Below are 20,666 nucleotides of genomic sequence, written 5' to 3' on the forward strand. Positions count from 1 at the left end.
CGAATTTCTCCCCCTAAGTGAGAATTCCTCTCCCCAACAGCAGTCCAGGTACAAATGCTTGCTTTTGAGAAACAAGCTCAGTATGGCCAATTAGCCCTCAATGTATGCAGATATTTTTTTTCATTCACAGGATGTGGACATCAGCAGCAAGGCCAGCATTTATTTCCCATCCCTAATTGCCTACTTGGTGGTGTTGAATACACCTGAGTAGCATTTCAGAGGGCAGTTAAGAGTCAATCACAAGCTGTGGCTCTGGAGTCACATATAGGCCATTCCTTCCCTAAAAGACACTAGTGAACCAGGTGGGGTTTTTTTTAACGACAATCGGTTTTTCATGGTCATCATTAGCAATTCCAGATTTATTTAATTGAATTTAAATTCCCCAACTGACGTGGTGGGATTTGAACTCACATCTCACGGATCATTAGTCCAGGCCTCAGGATTACTAGTCTAGTAAAATAACTACTATGCTACCGTACCCCTGCTACCATCTATGTGTGAACCTGATATCAATTACAGGGCAGGAAATGGAGATCGGGCACTTTCCGTGGTGGGGAGATGGGAGAGGGAAATTAGCTGGTAATTTATGGTGTTTCTCTGGGAGTTTCGCTCTTGCTGAAGTTGTGGTGGGAAATCGGGAGAACTCCCCATGCAATCTCATGCCAATACATCTCAGCAGGGTCTCTGGTGTCACATCTGTTGAAGTAATAAAGTTGTGAAGCGTATTTTGTCTTGAGCAATCTTTGCACTCTGTAATAATGTATTGCACGAGTCAGTCACATTTGTCTGATTGCATTTTATTCAATTACACCAATCCAAACCAAATGTAATGCACTGAGCATGTTAACTGGAATCTGTGAATCCTAAATCCCCAAGTGCAGGAAGCAAGAGATGGAAGCTGGGAAAAGTGCCAGTGAGCTTTGGAAGCTGGTTTGCAAATTTCTGTTAAAATGAGGTGTCAATACAGTTTGGATACAGATGTTCCTTGTCCAATAGTTATCTTAACAAATTGTACTGAAGCGACTCAACAAAACTCTCACATGTGGCATCAATACTGATGCTAAGTGAATCCAATACATATTTACATGCTACATTCAGTTTCAATTTAAGGGATTTTAATGGTCCAGCATTGATTTCTATCAATTTATATGAGCCTAGAAATTGGATAAGGCCCAAAAATGGGTGGTGGCACCACCCAGCGCTATTTACTTGCGCCTCCTCTGTGGTGCAGGCAGCATGCAAAAGAGGGCATAGTCTCAGGATAAGGGATTGGCCATTTAAGACTGAGATGAGGAGGCATTTCTTCACTCAGAGGGCTGTGAATCTTTGGAATTCTCTGCCCCAAAGGGCTGTGGATGCTGAATCGTTGAGTATATTCAAGGCTGAGATCGATAGATTTTTGGACTCTAGGGGAATCAAGGGATATGGAGATTGGGCGGGAAAGTGGAATTGAGGTCGATGATCAACCACGATCTTATAGAATGGCGGAGCAGGCTCGAGGGGCGCATACCTGTAAATCAAACTGCTAAACTTTCCCAAGCAACCAGTTGGACCAATGCACTTTGACACAGACCCAGGAAAATGTCCTTTTTTATGTCCTGAGGCAAAATATTTTTTAGTAAAGGTAATCGAACTCTCTGGAATTGATGACATTGACACATTAATCAACCATAGAATCATAAAATAGTTACAGCACAGAAGGAGGCCATTCGGCCCATCGAGCCTGTGCCGGCTCTCTGCAAGAGCATTTCAGCTAATCCCACTCCCCCTCCCTTTCCCCGTAGCCCTGCAAATTTTTTTCCTTGAGGTACTTAACCAATTCCCTTTTGAATGCCACAATTGAATCTGCCTCCACCACTCTTTCAGGCAGTGCATTCCAGATCCTAACCATTTGCTGCGTAAAAAAGATTTTCCTGACGTCGCCTTCGGTTGACATGACCATTCAACCCCTGGAGTCTGTTCCACCATTCAATTAGATCATGGCTAATCTGTATCTTGACTCCATTTGCTCCATATCCCTGATACCCTTGCCCAACAAAACTCTAGCAATCTCAGTCTTGAAAATTTTAATTGACCCCCGGCCAGCCACAGCCTTTTGGGGGAGAGAGTTCCAGATTTCCACTACCCTTTGTGTGAAAGCAGCTTCCTGACATCACTCTTGAAGGCTCTAATCTTCAGACAACGGCCCGGGATTTGTGGTCAGCAGCGAAGCCAAGGCGTTCACTACAGGCCCCGAAGTACGCTTCGCACAGGGATCTCGCGATGCCTGTGTTGAGAACTTTGGGTTTTCTGACCTTCAATTCAAATCAAGGGAGGTTAATGGGGATCCCTCTTGTGTGAAGAGTGATGTCAACAGGCTGGCCAAGCAGCCAATCAAAACGCAGAATTCTCACAGACGGCGAACAAGGAAGTGGGTAAGCTCTTAAAATTTGAAAAATGTTAGAGAGAAAAACAAAGATTGGGGCTCTCACATGGGGGAAAAAGCAAACCTGAAATAGAGGGACAATTTTTTTTTAAATTGCAGTTTCTTTGGGATAAATTTCTTAAATGTAATTTTTTTTTTAAATGGACAAATTTCTCACTGCACAAAATTAAAATTAGTTTTTCAGGCCCTGAATGTTTGTTTAGCATTAATAATGCTGCCAAACCCCCCGCCCCCCCAAAACCCTAATCGCTTTGGGTCTATCTCTTAGTGGGGAATTTAGCAGCATACTTCCTGCGGAAGTTTTTGCCAGTCCCAATGATTTGACAGATTTCACCGATTGCCAGCTCTGTGGGGGAGGGGATGGCACAGCACAGCCTGCGGAGGAGCAGTGAATGGCTGACCGCAACTTCGGGATTTCTGCCTGCGCCAAATCCCGAAGTTGCGGTCAGTTTCAAAGGCGGAATGATGGTGAACGCTGTCAGTTCGCCGTCATCCCGGCCGCAGATTCCAGGCCAATATCCTTTTATTCTGGATTCCCCCAGCTGAGGAAATAGTTTCTCTGTATATACCCTCTTGAATCGCTTTATCAATGTCAACACTTTGATTAGAACACCCATCAACCTTCTAAACCCAAGGGACTACAAGCCAGGTTACTGCAACCTGCCCTCATGATTTAACCCTTTACACTCTGCGCAAGGCGCATTAAGGCCCTAAAAAGATTTTGATTAGTTTGTCTTCATGTAATGCCACCAGCATACCTTTTGCAACTTTTGCCACTCCTGCCCTCTTTGCCATCCTGCACAATGTCCCCTGCCATCCCCGGTCTGTGTCCCTATGTCAAAACATCCTGCTGGTAATCTGCAGACAGCCAGCAGCTCAAGATTGACGTCTGGTGCCCAGAGCTCTCCCAACACTTATCCCTCAAACAAGACCTAAAAACGGATGATCTGGTCATTATCACATTGCTGTTTGTGGGTGCTTGCTGAGCTCAAATTGGCTGCTGCATTTCCCACATTACAACAGCGACTACGTGTCAAAAGTACTTAATTGGTTGTAAAGTGCTTTGGGATGCTCTGAGGTCTTGAAAGGCGCTATAGAAATGCAATAAATAAATAAATATTATAAAAAGGATATAGAGGCACAGGAGAGGGTGGAAAAAACGATTTACAAGGATGATACCAGAAGGATGATGGGTCTCTTTTCTCTTGAAAAGAGAAGGCAGAGGGGTGACCTAATAGAGGTCTTTAAAATTATGAAAGGTTTTGATAGAGTGGATACAGAGAGAATGTTTCCACTTGTGGGGAAGAGCATAACTAGAGACCATCAATATTAGATAGTTACCAAGAAATCAAATCGGTAATTCAGAAGAAACTTCTTTACCCAATGAGTGGTGAGAATGTGGAACTCGCTGCCACGGAGTGGTTGAAGCAAATAATATAGATGCATTTAAGGGGAGGCTAGACAAGCATATGAGGGAGAAGGGAATAGCGGGTTACGCTGATAGATTTAGATGAAGAAAGACAGGAGGAGGCTCGAGTGGAGCATAAACACCGGCATGGACTGGTTGGGCCGAATGGCCTGTTTCTGTGCCATATATCCAATGTAATATTGTCAGTCTTTCTTTCTTTCAAATGTCGTCAAAGGTGGGAGCCCGTACCACAATCCAGCTCGCTGGAGGCAGAACTGCCGTTTAACAGGATGGTGTAAGTTCCAGCTAGTAACCAATTTTGCAGTCATTTAACTTTAATGATTTGGAAAATTGGAATGCCTCGATTCAGGCACACTGACCTTTGTGCCTGATCCTTCAATCTGTGCTCCCATTGTGGGGCCTCACCTCAAAAAATCTACCCTGAAGCACTCTGGAAGAGGAGGATGGAAAATGATGATGAAAGGAAAGACACAAAGGACACGATCCATATTTCAATGAGCTGCATTATTTATTTTACTGACATATATCGGATTGAAAGATATGCTTCTTGACAGCAATCAGCATTGCCAGCAACACAGGGCCATTGAATAGCCTGGACATTTATAATGAAGAATGTTTCCAAAGGCTTTTGAAATAGAGGATTGGAGAAGCCTCAATGATTTAAAATGAATGACTTGACTCAAGATAGCGCAGAATAAAAGAAATGGGAATTGGCGGAGAAACACACCTGTCCACATCTCTCCCAACATCCGTACATGGCCAGAATAACGACTGGTAAATATTGCAAACTGCTGAGTGAGGAGGTCAGCTGGGGTGGGGCGGGGCAGGGGTGAGGTGGGGGATGGGCAGGTGGGGTGGGGGTTGGGCAGGGGTGGGGTGAGGGTCGGGTGGGGCGTGGTGGAGATGGGGTGGGGGTGGGGTGCGACTAGGGGTAGGGTGGGGGTGGGGCGAGGGTGGGGTAGACATGGGGTGGGGGTATGGCAGGACGGGGCGGGAGTAGGGTGGGGCGGGGTGGGGGTCAGGCGGGGGTGGGACGGGAGTGGGGGTGGGATGGGGCTGGGGTTTCCATCAATGTTCCCTCTTACTTTGTTTTGGTGCGCAGGCCCTTTAACTGGCTGCGCCGGTCAGGTTTTTCCCATATAAAAGCTGGTACTCAGCCTGCGCGGGACCTCCAGAGCACTGTGCGGCCACGCAGCTTAACGGGAACAATGGTGTCCATGTTTCTAGTAGGACACCTCCATTTTGAATTTAACTGCCTGTGGACGGGTTTCAAATAATTCGTGAAACCCGGCAGTTAAACCGATGTGGAGACTGCTGCATCCAGGAGGTAAATGGCTTTATACTGACCTCCTGGATCCAGGTTCCCTGCGTAACCCACCGACCCCCCGCGCGATCCCCGATGCTGACCCCTGAACCCCCGAACCCCGCGATCTCCAATGCCGACCTCCGAACCCCCCAATCCCTGATGCTGAACCCCGACCCCTCTCCCCCACGGACCCACCCCTCACATCTGAGGCCTGCCTACCCACCCGCAGCCAGCCAGCCTCTCAATCTGGCTGGCTGTGGGCGGGAATCCGAGGCCTCATTTACAAATCAGGCCCTGCCGTTAAAGTCAGCAGGACCCATGGGTAACCCGGTCCCCTGGGTTCCCACCGGCCTCGGAGACCCCCCGCCGCCAAGCCGCCTCCCTGGAGAAAATTCTGGCCAGTGTTTCCACTTGTGGGGAAAAGCAAAACTAGAGGCCATTAATATAGGATAGTCATCAAGAAATCCAACAGGGAATTCAGAAGAAACTTCTTTATCCAGAGAGTGGTGAGAATGTGGAACTTGGTACCACAGAAAGTGATTGAAGTGAACAGTTTAGATGCATTTAATGCTGAGAGGTTGTTTCCCCTGGCCAGAGAGTCTGGAACTAGGGGGCATAGTCTCAAGATAAGAGGTCGGCCATTTAAGACTGAGATGAGGAGGAATTTCTTCACTCAGAGGGTGGTGAATCTTTGGAATTCTCTGCCCCAAAGGGCTGTGGATGCTGAATCGTTGAGGATATTCAAGGTTGAGATAGATAGATTTTTGGACTCTAGGGGAATCAAGGGATATGGGGATCGGACGGGAATGTGGAGTTGAGGTCGAAGATCAGCCATGATCTTATTGAATGGCTCGAGGGGCCGTATGGCCAACTCCAGCTCCCAATTCTAATGTTTTTAAGGGGAGACTAGACAAGCACATGAGGGAGAAGGGAATAGAGGGTTACGCTGATAGATTTAGATGAGGAAAGACGGGAGGAGGCTCGTGTGGAGCATAAACGCCGGCATGGACTAGTTGGGCCGAATGGCCTGTTTCTGTGCCGTATATCCTAGGTAATCCTATGTAATAATTAAAATCTCACAGAACAGTAATTTTGTTATTCCTAGTCATCTCTCCAATCTGACTGCAGAGGGTTTTAATTCCCTCTGCCCGGAATTTTATTTTATCGAGTGAGGTTAATGGTTGGGTTGCCTGATTCTGCCCTTGACATCTTGTGAATTTTTGTCCTTTCATTTTATCTCTCCAGACACCCATAGCTGGAGAGCACAGAATTTGAAACCCCAGACCCACTATTTCTTATGTTTATCAACGTTTTGAAATATAACAACTAATTTTATCTACCTGTGAAATTCATATCCTTTTAAATCACTTCTCTATAGAGTGTTCGGACAAAGGGTCACCGGCCTGAAACGTTAACTGTTTTCTCTCCCCACAGGTGCTGCCTGACGCGCCGAGTTTTTCCAGCATTTCCTGTTTTTTATTTCTTTATTTAGTGTGCCAGTTTTTGTGCCGTGCCTTTTTATCCTTTACTAATTTTTGTATCGACTTGTACATTTCCTGAGTCCTCGGTGCAGCTCTTTCAGTTTTCAGACTTTAACGTTGCTTTTTTTTGTCCTCTGGGTCCTGTTGCCTTGAATTTGAAAAACAGCTTTTGGATCTTGCCACTTGAAACATAAATTGCTTGCTCCGCAAGAATGCTGCAGCATAAAACCTTTCTCAAGTTCTGGCAGAGAACGTCATGAGAATGAGTTTGTTACAGATATTGGGCTAAGTAATGATAACAAAAAATTTATTTCTTTAGGATTAATCATAATGCTTCCATCTTCCATTGTCATGTGTTCTTACGTTCAAGCGTTGTCTTAAATCTGTACCTCAAATAAACTCAAGTTGGAATTGGATTCCGAGTACGGGTGGAATAAAAAGTTTCAAATATTGAAAATAACACTTTTTCAGGGAGGCTTTGAGGGTGTCCTTGAAGCGTTTCCTCTGCCCACCTGTGGCTCTGTTGTCGTGTCAGAGCTCCGAGTAGCGCGCTTGTTTTGGGAGTCTCGTATCAGGCATGCGGACGATGTAACCAGTCCACCGGAGCTGATCGAGCATGGTTAATGCTTTGATGCTGGGGATGTTGGCCTGAGCGAGAACACTGACTTTGGTGTGCCTATCCTGCCAATGGACACCTGGGAATCCCTGGCCCAAGACCACACAAAGTGGAGGAGAAGCATCCGGGAAGGCGCCGAACACCTAGGCCTAGAAATTCAGTCGCGTTTGCGCCCACTTATTGGCTATAAAGTGGTTTGCGCCTGAAGTTTTTTATCGCCCGAAATTCAGATGGACCCTAACATCGGCGTTAGCTGGTAGCGCCGCGCCGGCACCGATGACGTCATCGGTGTGCGCAGCGCCCCGGTTGCAATGCTATTCCGGCCTGATGGCCAAATTCAGTTGCGGCCGCCTCGCCCGTGGCAGCCGCAAACAGCGTTTGTGAAACGGGGTCTTGCAGCTCCGAAAGGCCGGCGCATAAAGGTGGAGCGGCGGCCGGCCGCTTTCCCGGCGGCCGCCTGCCCGCACCTCCCTCCCCGGACTCCTGCACCACCCCCCTGCGGCATTGATGTCTGAGTCCCGCGAGCCCGGCACTTCTCCGTGGTGCCGGGCTCATTTGCCGGGGGAATCCACCGGTGATCTGACGGCTGCAGGCAGCTCCTCCTTAAGAGAAGGAGGAGGCCTGCAGTACCCCAGCCTGCCGCACCGCATCGGGTGCCGCAGCGGGAGCTGGATGCCTGAAAGTGACATTCATCGCCCCTAGCGAGGCGGCCAAACCCTGCAATAGTGCCCGCCGCCGTCTTGGCCTGTCGCAACTGAATTATAGGCGGGCGCTACGGGAATCCTGGCAGGCGCAAAATTTCGGGCGCAAAAGACCTGGCGGGGCCATACCGAATTTCTAGGCCCTAGGGTCTTTTCGCCGGGAACAAGCGGAAACCAAGCGCAAACAGCGGACGGAGCGCACGTCAGCCCAAACACCCCACCCACCCGCCCCTTCAACCATCGTCTGCCCCACCTGTGACAGACTGGAGGTCCCGCATTGGACTCATCAGTCACCTGAGAACTCATTTTTAGTATGGAAGCAAGTCATCCTCGGTTCCGAGGGACTGCCGAAGAAGAAGAAGAAAATAGCAGATTTACTTAACTTAATTGCATTCAGATAGCAGTATCCAGCTAGCACTAACTTCTCCCAGCTTGACAAGCACTAGATTGAGATCCAGGTCTTGTTTCTTTGAATGGATGTCGAGAAGTCCTAGCCTGTATTTCCAATGCAATCTCTCTTTACAATAATAGCACTGCTGGCTCTCTCGCTGCTCTCCAGCTCTGTATAATGGCTCTTGCTACATATAATTGCCCAGCCTGTGTTTCAAATGGCTCTATAGGTCAGAATCAATAGCCCACAATTTCATGTCCCAGCAGAAATCAGAGGTTAGCAGTGCTTGGTGAGTGGTTTTTGTGTCAGTTCATCCCTGATCTTTGGGATTTGCATCAGTCCTCTGTACTGTGCAAGCAGTGGGCTGTCTAACCGAGTGATTGCACAAGATCAGCAGCTGAGGCTGATTTAAAGGACTGCAGCGGCCATTTAAAGGCTTACATTCTCACCGGTAACAGAAGGGAAGGAGAGCTTGTGCCCTGATATTCCTGGACGGTGAAGGTTTTCAACTTTGCGCCACCAGATTTGTTGTCGCTTCGTTGGAAGCATTGCAAGAAGTAATAGAAAGGAGGTCTACCTCTTTGGCACCAGAGTAGAATGGTCCTACAAGCCTGGCAGGAGATAGTTGATTATTTAAGGAGGGATATACTTGCATTGAAGGCAGTTCAGAGAAGGCTCATTGGTTGATTCTGGAGATGAAGGGGTTGTTTTATGAAGAAAGGTTGAGCAGGTTGGGTCTATACTCATTAGAGTTTAGAAGAATGAGAGGTGATCTTGCGTGGGTTTCCTCCGGGTGCTCCGGTTTCCTCCCACAGTCCAAAGATGTGCGGGTTAGGTTGATTGGCTATGATAAATTGACCCTTAGTGTTAGGGGGATTAAATACGTGGGGTTACGGGGATCGGGTGGGATATGTGTCAGTGCAGGCTCAATGGGCCGAAATGGCCTCTATCTGCACTGTGGGGTTTCTGTGATTCTGTGATTCTGTGAAACATGTAAGATTCTGAGGGGCACGACAAGGTAGATGCTGAGAGGATGTTTCCCCTCGTGGGGGGAAATCTAGAACTAGGGGGCATAGTTTCAGGATAAAGGGTCGCCCATTTAAAACGGAGATGAGGAGAAATTTCTTCTCTAAGAGGGTAATGAATCTTTGGAATTCTCTACCACAGCGAGCTGTGGAGGTGGAGTCATCGAATATATTCAAGGTGGAGATAGACAGATATTTGAGCATCAGGGGAGTCAAGGGTTATGGGGATCGGGTGGGAAAGTGGAGTTGAGGCCAAAATCGGATCAGCCATGATCTTATTGAATGGCAGGGCAGGCTCGAGGGGCCGAGTGCCCTGCTCCTGCTCCTATTTCTTATGTGAATACTCACAGCAACACCCAAAGGACCTGGCTCCAGATGTATAAAATGATGGTCGATCTAAGGAAAGCTGCCAAGGTAAGGCTATCCAATACTCCTATATACCAAGTAGATGCCTCAGATAGGCATAGAATCATAGAGCCAATTGAACACTTGCCAGACATGACCATGGTCCAGCATGGCATTAATACAAGTTGCAACTTCAATTTGAAACTGTATTCATATGGAAATCTTAGACTCCATGCAGCAAAACCGAGCTCCGTGGTGCATACTAATTTATTGGATGGTTGCAAGCTTGGCCCATCTTTCATTTAGATTACTTGCCTATTTGAAAAACAAAATAGCATATAATGTAGCCCTTCTCAAGGGCAATGAGGAATGGGCAATAAAATGTTGGCCTTGCCAGTGATGCCCACATCCTATGAATGAATAAAACAAAAAAAATCCTGGAACACCCTACCTAACATCACTGTGGGAGCACCTTCACCACACTGTCTGCAGTGGTTCAAGAAGGCGGCTCACTACCACCTTCTCAAGGGCAATTAGGGATGGGCAATAAATGCTGGCCTTGCCAGTGATGCCCACATCCCATGAATGAATAAATAAAAGAAATAAGAGATTAGACTTAAACTGGAGAAGTGCCCATAAACGACAAGCCCCTGACAGTCTTTGAGGAGGCTGCGCTGGGCATCATTGGCTTTGAGAGCAGGAAGGGAGTAAGGGAAGGTGAAACTGGAGGCCTCCCTCAAGCTCAAGCTTCGTATCATTTTGCTCCTGTCATGTTGTGTCCTCTACTCACTCACACACAGGCATACACAATCACAATATCATCACACAGATGGCCCGGAAATAAGGGTTCTAAATTGGGGGAAGGCCGATTTTAATATGATAAGGCAGGATCTGGCCAAAGTGGACTGGGAGCAGCTACTTACAGGAAAATCCACATCAAAGCAGTGGGAGACTTTCAGAAGGGAAATAGAGTACAACGCCAACATGTTCCCGTAAAGGTCAAGGGTGGTACCAACAAGCAAAGGGAACCTTGGATGACAAGGGATATACAAAAATGCATTAGGAAAAAAAGGGGGGCTTTTGGCAGTTACTAAAGACGGAGGAAGCCCTAGAGGAGTATAAAAAGTGCAGGGGCATACTTAAAAAAAAGAAATTAGGAGAGTGAGGAGGGGCCATGAAATAACACTGGCGAGCAAAATAAAGGAAAATCCTAAGATGTTTTATAAGTATATTAAGGGCAAGAGGATAACCAGGGAAAGGGTAGGGCCCATTAGGGACTAAGTGGCAATCTGTGTGTAGAGCCAAATGATGTAGGTGGGGTTTTAAATGAATTTTTTGCATCTGTGTTCACTATGGAGGAAGGCGATGTAGACATAGAAATCGGGCAAGGGGACTGTGATATACTTGAACATATTAGCATCGCGAGGGAGGAGGTACTAGCGGTTTTAGCAGGCCAAAAAGTGGATAAATCCCCAGGCCCGGACGAGATGTATCCCAGGCTGCTGTGTGAAGCAAAGGAGGAGATTGCAGGGGCTCTGACACAAATTTTCAGAACCTCTCTGGCCACAGGGGATGTACCAGAGGACTGGAGAACAGCTAACGCAGTACCATTATTCAAGAAGGGTAGCAGGGATAAACCAGGGAATTACAGGCCAGTGAGCCTAACATCTGTGGTAGGGAAATTATTGGAAAAAATTCTGAGGGACAAAATTAGTCTCCACTTGGAGAGGCAAGGATTAATCGGGGATAGTCAGCATAGCTTTGTCAAGGGTAAATCATGTCTGACCAATCTGATTGAATTTTTCGAGGGGGTGACTAGATGTGTGGATGAGGGAAATGCTGTGGATGTGGTATACATGGACTTCAGTAAGGCTTTTGACAAAGTCCCGCATAGGAGACTGGTCAAGAAGGTAAGAGCCCATGGGATCCAGGGTGCCTTGGCACGTTGGATCCTAAACTGGCTGAGTGGCAGGAGGCAGAGGGTGATGGTCGAAGGTTGTTTTTGTGACTGGAAGCCTGTGTCCAGTGGGGTACCTCAGGGATCGGTGCTGGGTCCCTTGCTGTTTGTGATCTACATAAATGATTTGGATGAGAATGTAAAAGGTATGATCAGTAAGTTCGCAGATGACACGAAAATTGGTGGGGTGGTAAATTGCGAGGAGGAAAGCCTCAGGCTACAGGACGATAGAAACGGGTTGGTCAGATGGGCGGAAAAGTGGCAAATGGAATTTAACCCTGAAAAGTGCGAGGTGATGCATTTTGGACGGACAAATAAGGCAAGGGAATACACAATGAGTGGTAGGGCCCTAGGAAGCACAGAGGGTCAGAGGGACCTTGGTGTACATGTACATAGATCCCTGAAGGCAGCGGATCAGGTAGATAAGGTGGTTAAAAAGGCATATGGGATACTTGCCTTCATTAGCCGAGGCATAGAGTATAAGAGCAGGGAGGTTATGATGGAGCTGTACAAAACGCTGATAAGGCCACAGCTGGAGTACTGTGTGCAGTTCTGGTCGCCTCACTATAGGAAGGATGTGATTGCTTTGGAGAGGGTGCAGAGAAGATTCACCAGGATGTTACCTGGGATGGAGCGCCTCAGCTATGAAGAAAGACTAAACAGGCTGGGGTTGTTTTCATTGGAGCAAAGAAGGCTGAGGGGGGACCTGATTGAGGTGTACAAAATGATGAGGGGCATAGATAGGGTAGATAAAGAGGAACTTTTCCCCTTAGTAGGGGGGGGTCAATAACAAGGGGGCATAGATTCAAGGTAAGGGGCAGGAGGTTTAGAGGGGATTTGAGGAGGAACTTTTTCACCCAGAGGGTGGTTGGAGTCTGGAACTCACTGCCTGAAAGGGTGGTAGAGGCCGGAACCCTCAACATTCAAGAAGCATTTGGATGAGCACTTGAAATGTCATTGCATACAAGGCTATGGACCAAATGCTGGAAAATGGGATTAGATTGGACAGGGCTTGATGGCCGGCGCAGACACGATGGGCCGAAGGGCCTCTTTCTGTGCTGTATAACTCTGTGACACAGCCTATATTGCAGTTCAAACATGGCTTGTAGGTGGCTCTTGGAGCCAGCATTCTAACCTTTTTATCTTCTGTTTACGTAACCTGCAATAACAGTCTGACAACGCTGCCAGCGGCCCCTAAGAAGCCAACACCTCTCCGCACACTTTGCAAGTCACTGAGCAGTACATAGATGAGGAAGTGCAAATGACGGTGGTCGAGAAGGAGCAGGCAGCTGCTGACTGGATGGCTAGCTTGTAGCACAGCGTGGCGTGTGGAGGAGTCCACGAGCCACATCTGTGATACCATTCAGGATGGGTTCTTAGCATTGTTGTCTATAATGGAGTAATGTGGCAACTCCGCGATATCTGTAGCAGAGGCCCCAGTAGCACAGGTCCTAAGCCCAGCTGTGAATGCTCACTCTGCTCTATGGAGGGTGTTATATCCGTGTATCTTAATGTTGTGTCCTTCAATAATCAGACAACAGGCTGCAGGGAACGATTCAACAGGTGTTTACTGAATGAGGGTGACTCTAGAACTAACTGTACAGATCACTACTCAGGGTTTATATACAGGTGTGGTCACTGCCGGTACTACAGTATACAGGAGCTGTAAAAAGTAGTTCTCTCCCTTAAGGTATATATACATTACAGAGGGCAACCTACAATGCTAGTGGATCAGTTGGGGAGAGTCTTCAAGCAGTGCTTCATAGACCTTGTTCCAGTCCTCTGGTCCTCTCCCATGCAGTTCGATAGACATGCAGAGGAACTGCCCAGCTTCAGGGGCTGAATGCAGCTGACAAAGCTGAGGCTACTGTTTAGCGCCACACCCAACACATTCAGATCAGCACCCCTGCTCAAATGAGATCTGTGAAGGGCTGCGTAATGGCTCTCTCTCAATCTAATTTCCCAGCATGTTAATGCTGGACAAGAGAGCCAGCTGTACATTTAAGACAAAGTTCTCCACACCAGCAGCGTGAGTATTCATAGCAGGAACTCCCAATGTGCTGCCTTGTTCTGCAAGCAGAGAAGTAGTGGGGCAGAAATTCGGATCGGGGGCTTGCCGCGCGTGCAAGCCCCCGATCTGCACTTACCCGACGCGCCTGCCGTTCACCTCCAGGGACGCCTGGAATTCCTTTTTGAAAGAGAAGAAACCCGGGCAGCGTCTGACGTCATGCCGCCCAGGAGTGCAGCCAGCGTGAAGCCTGGAGCGCGCTGTGCAACTGAGACACGCCCCTTGAGGTCTCAGTTTAATAGGACACGCCCCCAATGTTTCTCACAAGCTGCAAAGCATGTTTACATGTAGAGCAGCATTTTAAATAGGTTTTTGTTATTTTTATGAAGCTTTTGGTAACTTTTATAAACTTTTAAAAACGTTTACATTTATTTTGAAGAATCTGAAGTAGTTTTAAACAGAATTAAAGCAATTTAAAGACTTTTAAAAGCCCTGAGAATTTTTTTCATTCCATTTATTTATTTAGCAACGTCGTCGTACGTGTCTTCACACTGTTCCCTTTGGGGAACTGTATGAAGTGGTGGAAGGATTTAGGGCCGTGATTAATGCTCCTTCCGTGACCGTAACCATCTTTGTACCAGCCAGTAGGGTGGTTAATCCTATGGCGGGAGGGCTTTACGGGCTCCCACAAGCTATACGAGGAGGTGGGGCCACCCACACCCACGGATGCAAATATCCCACTGGATGTCAACCCAGAATTTAGAGCCAGAGCTCTGACTCCACTTGCCGGGACTGTCTGGAGCGGGGTTCAAAACCCTACCCCGTCTGGCCCAGCGGCGGGGATCCTACCGCTACGCCAAAGGCCCACTCCGATTAGCAACGTGAAATGGCTGGAATGAGCACAATTCACGGCATTAAAAGAACTCACAATTGAACTGATGATGACCTCAGCAATCTCCTCAACGAGGTGGAGGCGCAGCGCCTGCTCATCATTGGTAATGAGAAGTCCAAGGTGCCGCAAAAAGGACAGATGATAGCTTGGTCTTTCAAGTGGCAGCATAGGGCTCCAGTCACGGGGAGGGAAAAGGCGCAGGAAACGTATGGGTGTCACCTTTTGCGCGGAGTGGGCCTTTTGCATAGCGGTAAGCATCCCCGCCGCTGGGCCAGAAGGAGTAGGGTTTCGAACCCCGCTCCAGACAGTCCCGGCAAGCGGAGTCAGAGCTCCAACTGTAAATTCTGGGTGGACATCCAGCGGGATACTTGCGTCCGCGGGTGTGGGTGGCCCCCCCCCCCTCAGATGGGTTGTGGGAGCCCATAAAACCCTCACGCCACAGGACTAACCACCCTAATGGCTGGTATGAAGATGGTTATGGTCACGGAAGGAGCGTTAACGTAGCCAGAAATCCTTCCACCACTTCATACAGTTCCCAAAAGGGAACAGTGTGAGGATACGTACGACGATGACCTCTTGCGCAATGCACCTCCTTGGACCCTCAGTCGCAGATGCGAGGGGGCAAATCGTGCAATTGTTAAATTTTTAATTTTATTGACATGTAAAATGTTGGCCCAGTAATTCCGTTCCAAACGCGTGAGTACGGTCGGGGTACTCACGCGTCTGGCCGGAGGAAATGCCGGTTTTCAGCATGTACAGCGCATGCGGGGAAAACCGGCATTTCCTGTCCTCTGAACGAAGGGGTTCAGAGGCACAGCGCGTGCGACTGCACAGGCAGCGCGTGCACAGTGAACTTCGTCGATTTCATTCATGGATTCAGTGAGGTTAAGTCCTTACAACTTACACATGAAAAAAGCATGTGTAAAGTTGCTCCAGAGGCTGCGGAGCAAGATATATTTTATCGTGGAGCTTCTGAAAGGCAATATTTTTGTTTGGGAAAGGGAGGAAAGTTATTTTAAGAAATGCTGAGGTAAGTTTTAAAGTTTATTTTTGTTTTTTAAAACGGGTTTTCAGTACTGTAGGTAGAAGGAGTAATTGTGGTTATGTGAATTGAATTTGCTGTATTTATTAAATGTGAAAATGACTCCAACATTTTTAAGAGACACTTTTCATCAGTAATATATTCTTTTAAGTAATTATGTATGTCTGTCTGTATATATTCCTTTGCATATATGTATATATTCCTTTACTCGTGTATGAATGTATGTATTTAATTATGACTTTCAGAGAAAGTAACTTACTTAAAAGAATATATTACTGATGAAAAGTTTCTCTTAAAAATGTTGGAAATGTTACATTATTCATTTTAGAACAGTCATTTTCACATTTAATAAACACAGCAAATTCAATTCACACAGCCACAATAGCTCCTTCTACCTACAGTACTGAAAACACGTTTAAAAAAAAAAAAAAAAAAAAAAATTAAACTTTAAAACTTACCTCAGCATTTCTTAAAATAACTTTCCTCCCTTTCCCAAACACAAATATTGCCTTTCAGAAGCTCCACGATAAAATATATCTTCCTCCGCAGCCTCTGGAGCAACTTTACACATGCTTTTTTCATGTGTAAGTTGTAAGGACTTAACCTCACTGAATCCATGAATGAAATCGACGAAGTTCACTGCGCACGCGCTGCCTGTGCAGTCGCACGCGCTGTGCCTCTGAACCCCTTCGTTCAGAGGACAGGAAATGCCGGTTTTCCCCGCATGCGCTGTGCATGCTGAAAACCGGCATTTCCTCCGGCCAGTAGCGTGAGTACCCCGACCGTACTCACGCGTTTGGAACGGAATTACTGGGCCAATGTGTTGGTAGAATATAGTAGAAATTGGGAGGTTTGACAAGCACACAGAGTGACACCCAGTGGCTATCCTGCATTCCACACTGTCTGTTCCTAACTAAACGTGTGTCATGTATCTAGATTACCTTGAAGATTGCAATCTTGGCAAACCTTTACAGAAGAAAGCATTACATTGCAGAGGCTTCTGCTAGATTACCAGGCCTTTTGAACTCCTTGTAAATGCAGCAAGTCATGTGACCCGCCCGAAACCAGCGGGAGCGATGTCAGGGGACGCGGACGGGAGGTGGAATTGGAACGGGAGCCCAAAGATACCATGGGCTCAAGGCAACGGTCGCCAGTACAAAGATATTGTTTGGTCGAGGGGGCGAGACCGGTGCTAGGGGTGTGGGGGGAGAGAGTGCTGCAGGGCCTGGGGCTGGGGGCACAGCTGCTCCTCCTGGTCCACAAAGATATGCACAGGAATGTCATCTTTTTCAACTTAAATTGGCCTCTCTGACACCTCCCATGGTTCGGCTTTGGCTTTGGCTCGCGTCGGCCCCCCAACTCTTAAAGTTAAAATGAGCGGCAGACCGCGACTTGTGAATGTAGAGTAGGCGCTCACTATACTGCGGTGGGCGGAGCTCCCGTGCCTGTCCTGAGCTGAGTTAAGATGGTGGGGCGGGAAAATGCACGTACGTTTGTGCCATTCTCGCTGGGCGGGCAGGGTTAAAATCGACCATTTTGTTGCATGTCTATTTTGTTCATAGACTCAGTACAGGGAATATGAAGAGTCATCTAACCATGGCAGATTTTCTCAGCTTGATAAATTACTTTCTCATCTGCTCCTAGATCCAGGAATGCATCATATTCTGTGGCATTTCTAGTATTGCTACTTTTTTTTATTCGTCCCTGGGATGTGGGCGTCGCCGGCGAGGCCAGCATTTATTGCCCATCCCTAATTGCCCTTGAGAAGGTGGTGGTGAGCCGCCGCCTTGAACTGCTGCAGTCCGTGTGGTGAAGGTACTCCCACAGTGCTGTTAGGGAGGGAGTTCCAGGATTTTGACCCCGCGACGATGAAGGATCGGCGATATATTTCTAAGTCAGGATGGTGTTCCCATGCAGCTGCTGCCCTTGTCCTTCTAGGTGGAAGGGGTTGTGGGTTTGGGACGTGCTGGCGAAGAAGCCTTGGCGAGTTGCTGCAGTGCATCTTGTAGATGCCATTGAATGTTAAGGGGTGGTGGTTAGACACTCTCTTGTTGGAGATAGTCATTGCCTGGCACTTGTGTGGCACGAATGTTACTTGCCACTTATCAGCCCAAGTCTGAATGCCGTCCAGGTCTTACTGCATGTGGGCATAGACTAGTCGTTATCTGAGGAGTTGCGAATGGAACTGAACACTGTACAATCTTCAGAGAACATCCCCACTTCTGATCTTATGATGGAGGGAAGCTCATTGATGAAGCAGCTGAAGATGGTTGGGCCTAGGACATTGCCCCGAGGAACTCCTGCAGCGATGTCCTGGGGCTGAGATGATTGGCCTCTAACAACCACAAATATCTTCCTTTGTGCTAGGTATGGCTCCAGCCAGTGGAGAGTCTTTCCCCTAATTCCCATTGACTTCAATTTTCTAGGGCTCCTTGATGCCACACTCGGTCAAATACTGTCTTGATGTCAAGAGCAGTCGCTCTCACCTCACCTCTGGAATTCAGATCGTTTGTCCATATTTGGTCAAAGGCTGTAATGAGGTCTGGAGCTAAGTGGTCCTGGCGGAACCCAAACTGAGCATCAGTGAATAGGTTATTGGTGAGTAAGTGCCGCTTGATAGCACTGTTGATGACACGTTCCATCACTTTGCTGATGATTGAGAGTAGACTGATGGGGTGGTAATTGGCCGGATTGGATTTGTCCTATTTTTTGTGGACAGGACATACCTGGGCAGTTTTCCTCATTGTCGGGTAGATGCCAGTGTTGTAGCTGTACTGGAACAGCACAAGTCTTCAACACGACCGCCGGGATATTTTTGGGGCCCATAGCTTTTGCTGTATCTAGTGCGCTCAGCCAATTCTTGATATCACATGGAAAGAATCGAATTGGCTGAAGACTGGCTTCTGTGATGGTGGGGACCTCAGGAGGAGGCCGAGATGTATCATCCACTCGGCACTTCTGGCTGAAGATGGTTGCAAATGCTTCAGCCTTGTCTTTTGCACTCGCATGCTGGGCTCTGCCATCATGGAGCCTCCTCCTCCCATCAATGGTCCACCACCATTCACAACTGGATGTGGCAGGACGGCAGAGCTTTAATCTGATCCGTTGGTTTTGGGATTGCATAGCTCTATCTATAGCATGTTGCTTCCATTGTTTAGCATGCATGCAGTCCTGTGTTGCAGCTTCCCCAGGTTGCCACCTCATTTTTATGTACACCTGGTGCTGCTCTTGGCATGCTCTTCTACACTGCTCATTGAACCAGGGTTGGTCCCCTGGCTTGATGGTAATGGCAGAGTGAGGGATATGCCAGGCCATGAGGTTACAGATTGTGGTGGAATACAACTCTGCTGCTGCTGATGGCCCACAGCGCTTCATGGATGCCCAGTTTTGAGCTGCTAGATCTGTTCTGAAACTATCCCATTTAGCACGGTGGTAGTGCCACACAGCACGATGGAGGTTGTCCTCAGTGTGAAGACGGGACTTTGTCTCCACAAGGACTGTGCGGTGGTCATTGCTACCAATGCTGTCATGAACAAATGCATCTGCAACAGGTAGGTTGGTGAGGACGAGGTCAAGTAGGTTTTTCCCTCGTGTTGGTTCTCTCACCACCTGCTGCAGGCCCAGACTGGCAGTTATGTCCTTCAGGACTCAGCCAGCTTGGTCAGTAGTGGTGCTACCAAGTACTCTTGGTGATGGACATTGAAGTCCCCCATCAAGAGTACATTCTATTCCCTTGCTACACTCAGTACTTCTTCCAAGTGGTGTTCAACATAGAGGAGTACTGATTCATCTGCTGAGGGAGGGCCATAGGTGGTAATCAGCAGGAAGTTTGCTTGCCCATGTTTGACCTTATGCCATGAGACTTCATGCGGCCTGAGATCCATGTTCAGGACTCCCAGGGCCACTCCCTCCCGACTGTATACCACAGTGCCACCACATCTGGTGGGTCTGTCCTGCCGGCGGGACAGGACATTCCCAGGGATGGTGATGGAGGATTCTGGGACATTGGCTGAAAGTTATGATTCTGTTAGTATGACTATGTCAGGCTGTTGCTTGACTAGTCTGTGGGACAGCTCTCCCAATTTAGGCACAAGTCCCCAGATATTAGTGAGGAGGACTTTGCAGGATGGACTGGGTTGGGTGTGTCATTGTTGTGTCCGAAGTCGGTGCTGAGTTCGATGCCGGATGGCCAGTCTGGTTTTATTCTTATTATTGTTTCTTGGAGCGGTTTGTTACAACTGAGTGGCTCGCTCGGCCATTTCAGAGGGCAATTAAGAGTCAACCACATTGCTATGAGCCTGCAGTCGCATAGAGACCAGACCAGGTAAGGAGGGCAGATTTCCTTCTCTAAAGGACATTAATGAGCCAGATTGGGTTTATACAATAATATATTTGTCCATTGGATTTTCAAGGTCAACTGTTTCCACCAAGAACCTCTAGGCCATGATATTTCTGTCCGTGGCACTTCAGAAATGTTTGTTTCCCGGCCACAGTGGAGAGGATTTTCCTGCATTAACATCATCATAAGCAACTAATAACCAAGGTACGTGAGAAAAATCAAGGATATCTCAAAAAACAATCACCCAACAAAGTCTATTCCTCCAGGACACCAAAGGGATCATTTCTTGAGATCACACCTGTGGAATAGAACCTTGCTTGCTGCATATTGGACGCATGGGTTTGCAGTGCACACGAATTTCCAACCATTAATCTAAATGGTCGGAAAATTGACTGCCGCACCCGCTCATATCTCCAGTATGCAACCCAGCGCATGAAGCTACCTGTCAGCAATGCAGCCAGAAGATTACCCATAATAATCCCACCCTAGCATCCAACAATAAAATAAGAACATCAGAATTAGGAGCAGGAGTAGGTCACATGGCCCTTCGAGCCTGCTCCGCCATTCAGTAAGATCACGGCTGATCTTTGACCTCAACTCCACTTTCCCGCCCAATCTCCATACCTCTTGATTCCCCTAGAGTTCAAAAATCTATCTATCTCAGCCTTGAATATACTCAATGGCCGGAATTTTACCAGAGCTGAGAGGA

The 20,666-nt window shown here is 47.6% G+C and overlaps 1 long non-coding RNA gene across 1 annotated transcript in view; it reads left to right on the forward strand.

Annotated features, from left to right (window-relative positions):
* LOC147117866 (uncharacterized) overlaps window positions 1–20,666 on the forward strand; it is a 46,841-nt gene that overhangs the window by 10,525 nt on the left and 15,650 nt on the right. The window contains exon 2 of the long non-coding RNA XR_015078311.1: window positions 20,031–20,161. This is a non-coding gene — a long non-coding RNA (uncharacterized LOC147117866). The remainder of the gene's footprint in view (window positions 1–20,030; window positions 20,162–20,666) is intronic.

Source organism: Somniosus microcephalus, chromosome 5 (genome assembly GCF_052327205.1).
Source record: "Somniosus microcephalus isolate GS21.2 chromosome 5, FLI_Smic_1.0, whole genome shotgun sequence".
Classification (NCBI taxonomy): domain Eukaryota; kingdom Metazoa; phylum Chordata; class Chondrichthyes; order Squaliformes; family Somniosidae; genus Somniosus; species Somniosus microcephalus.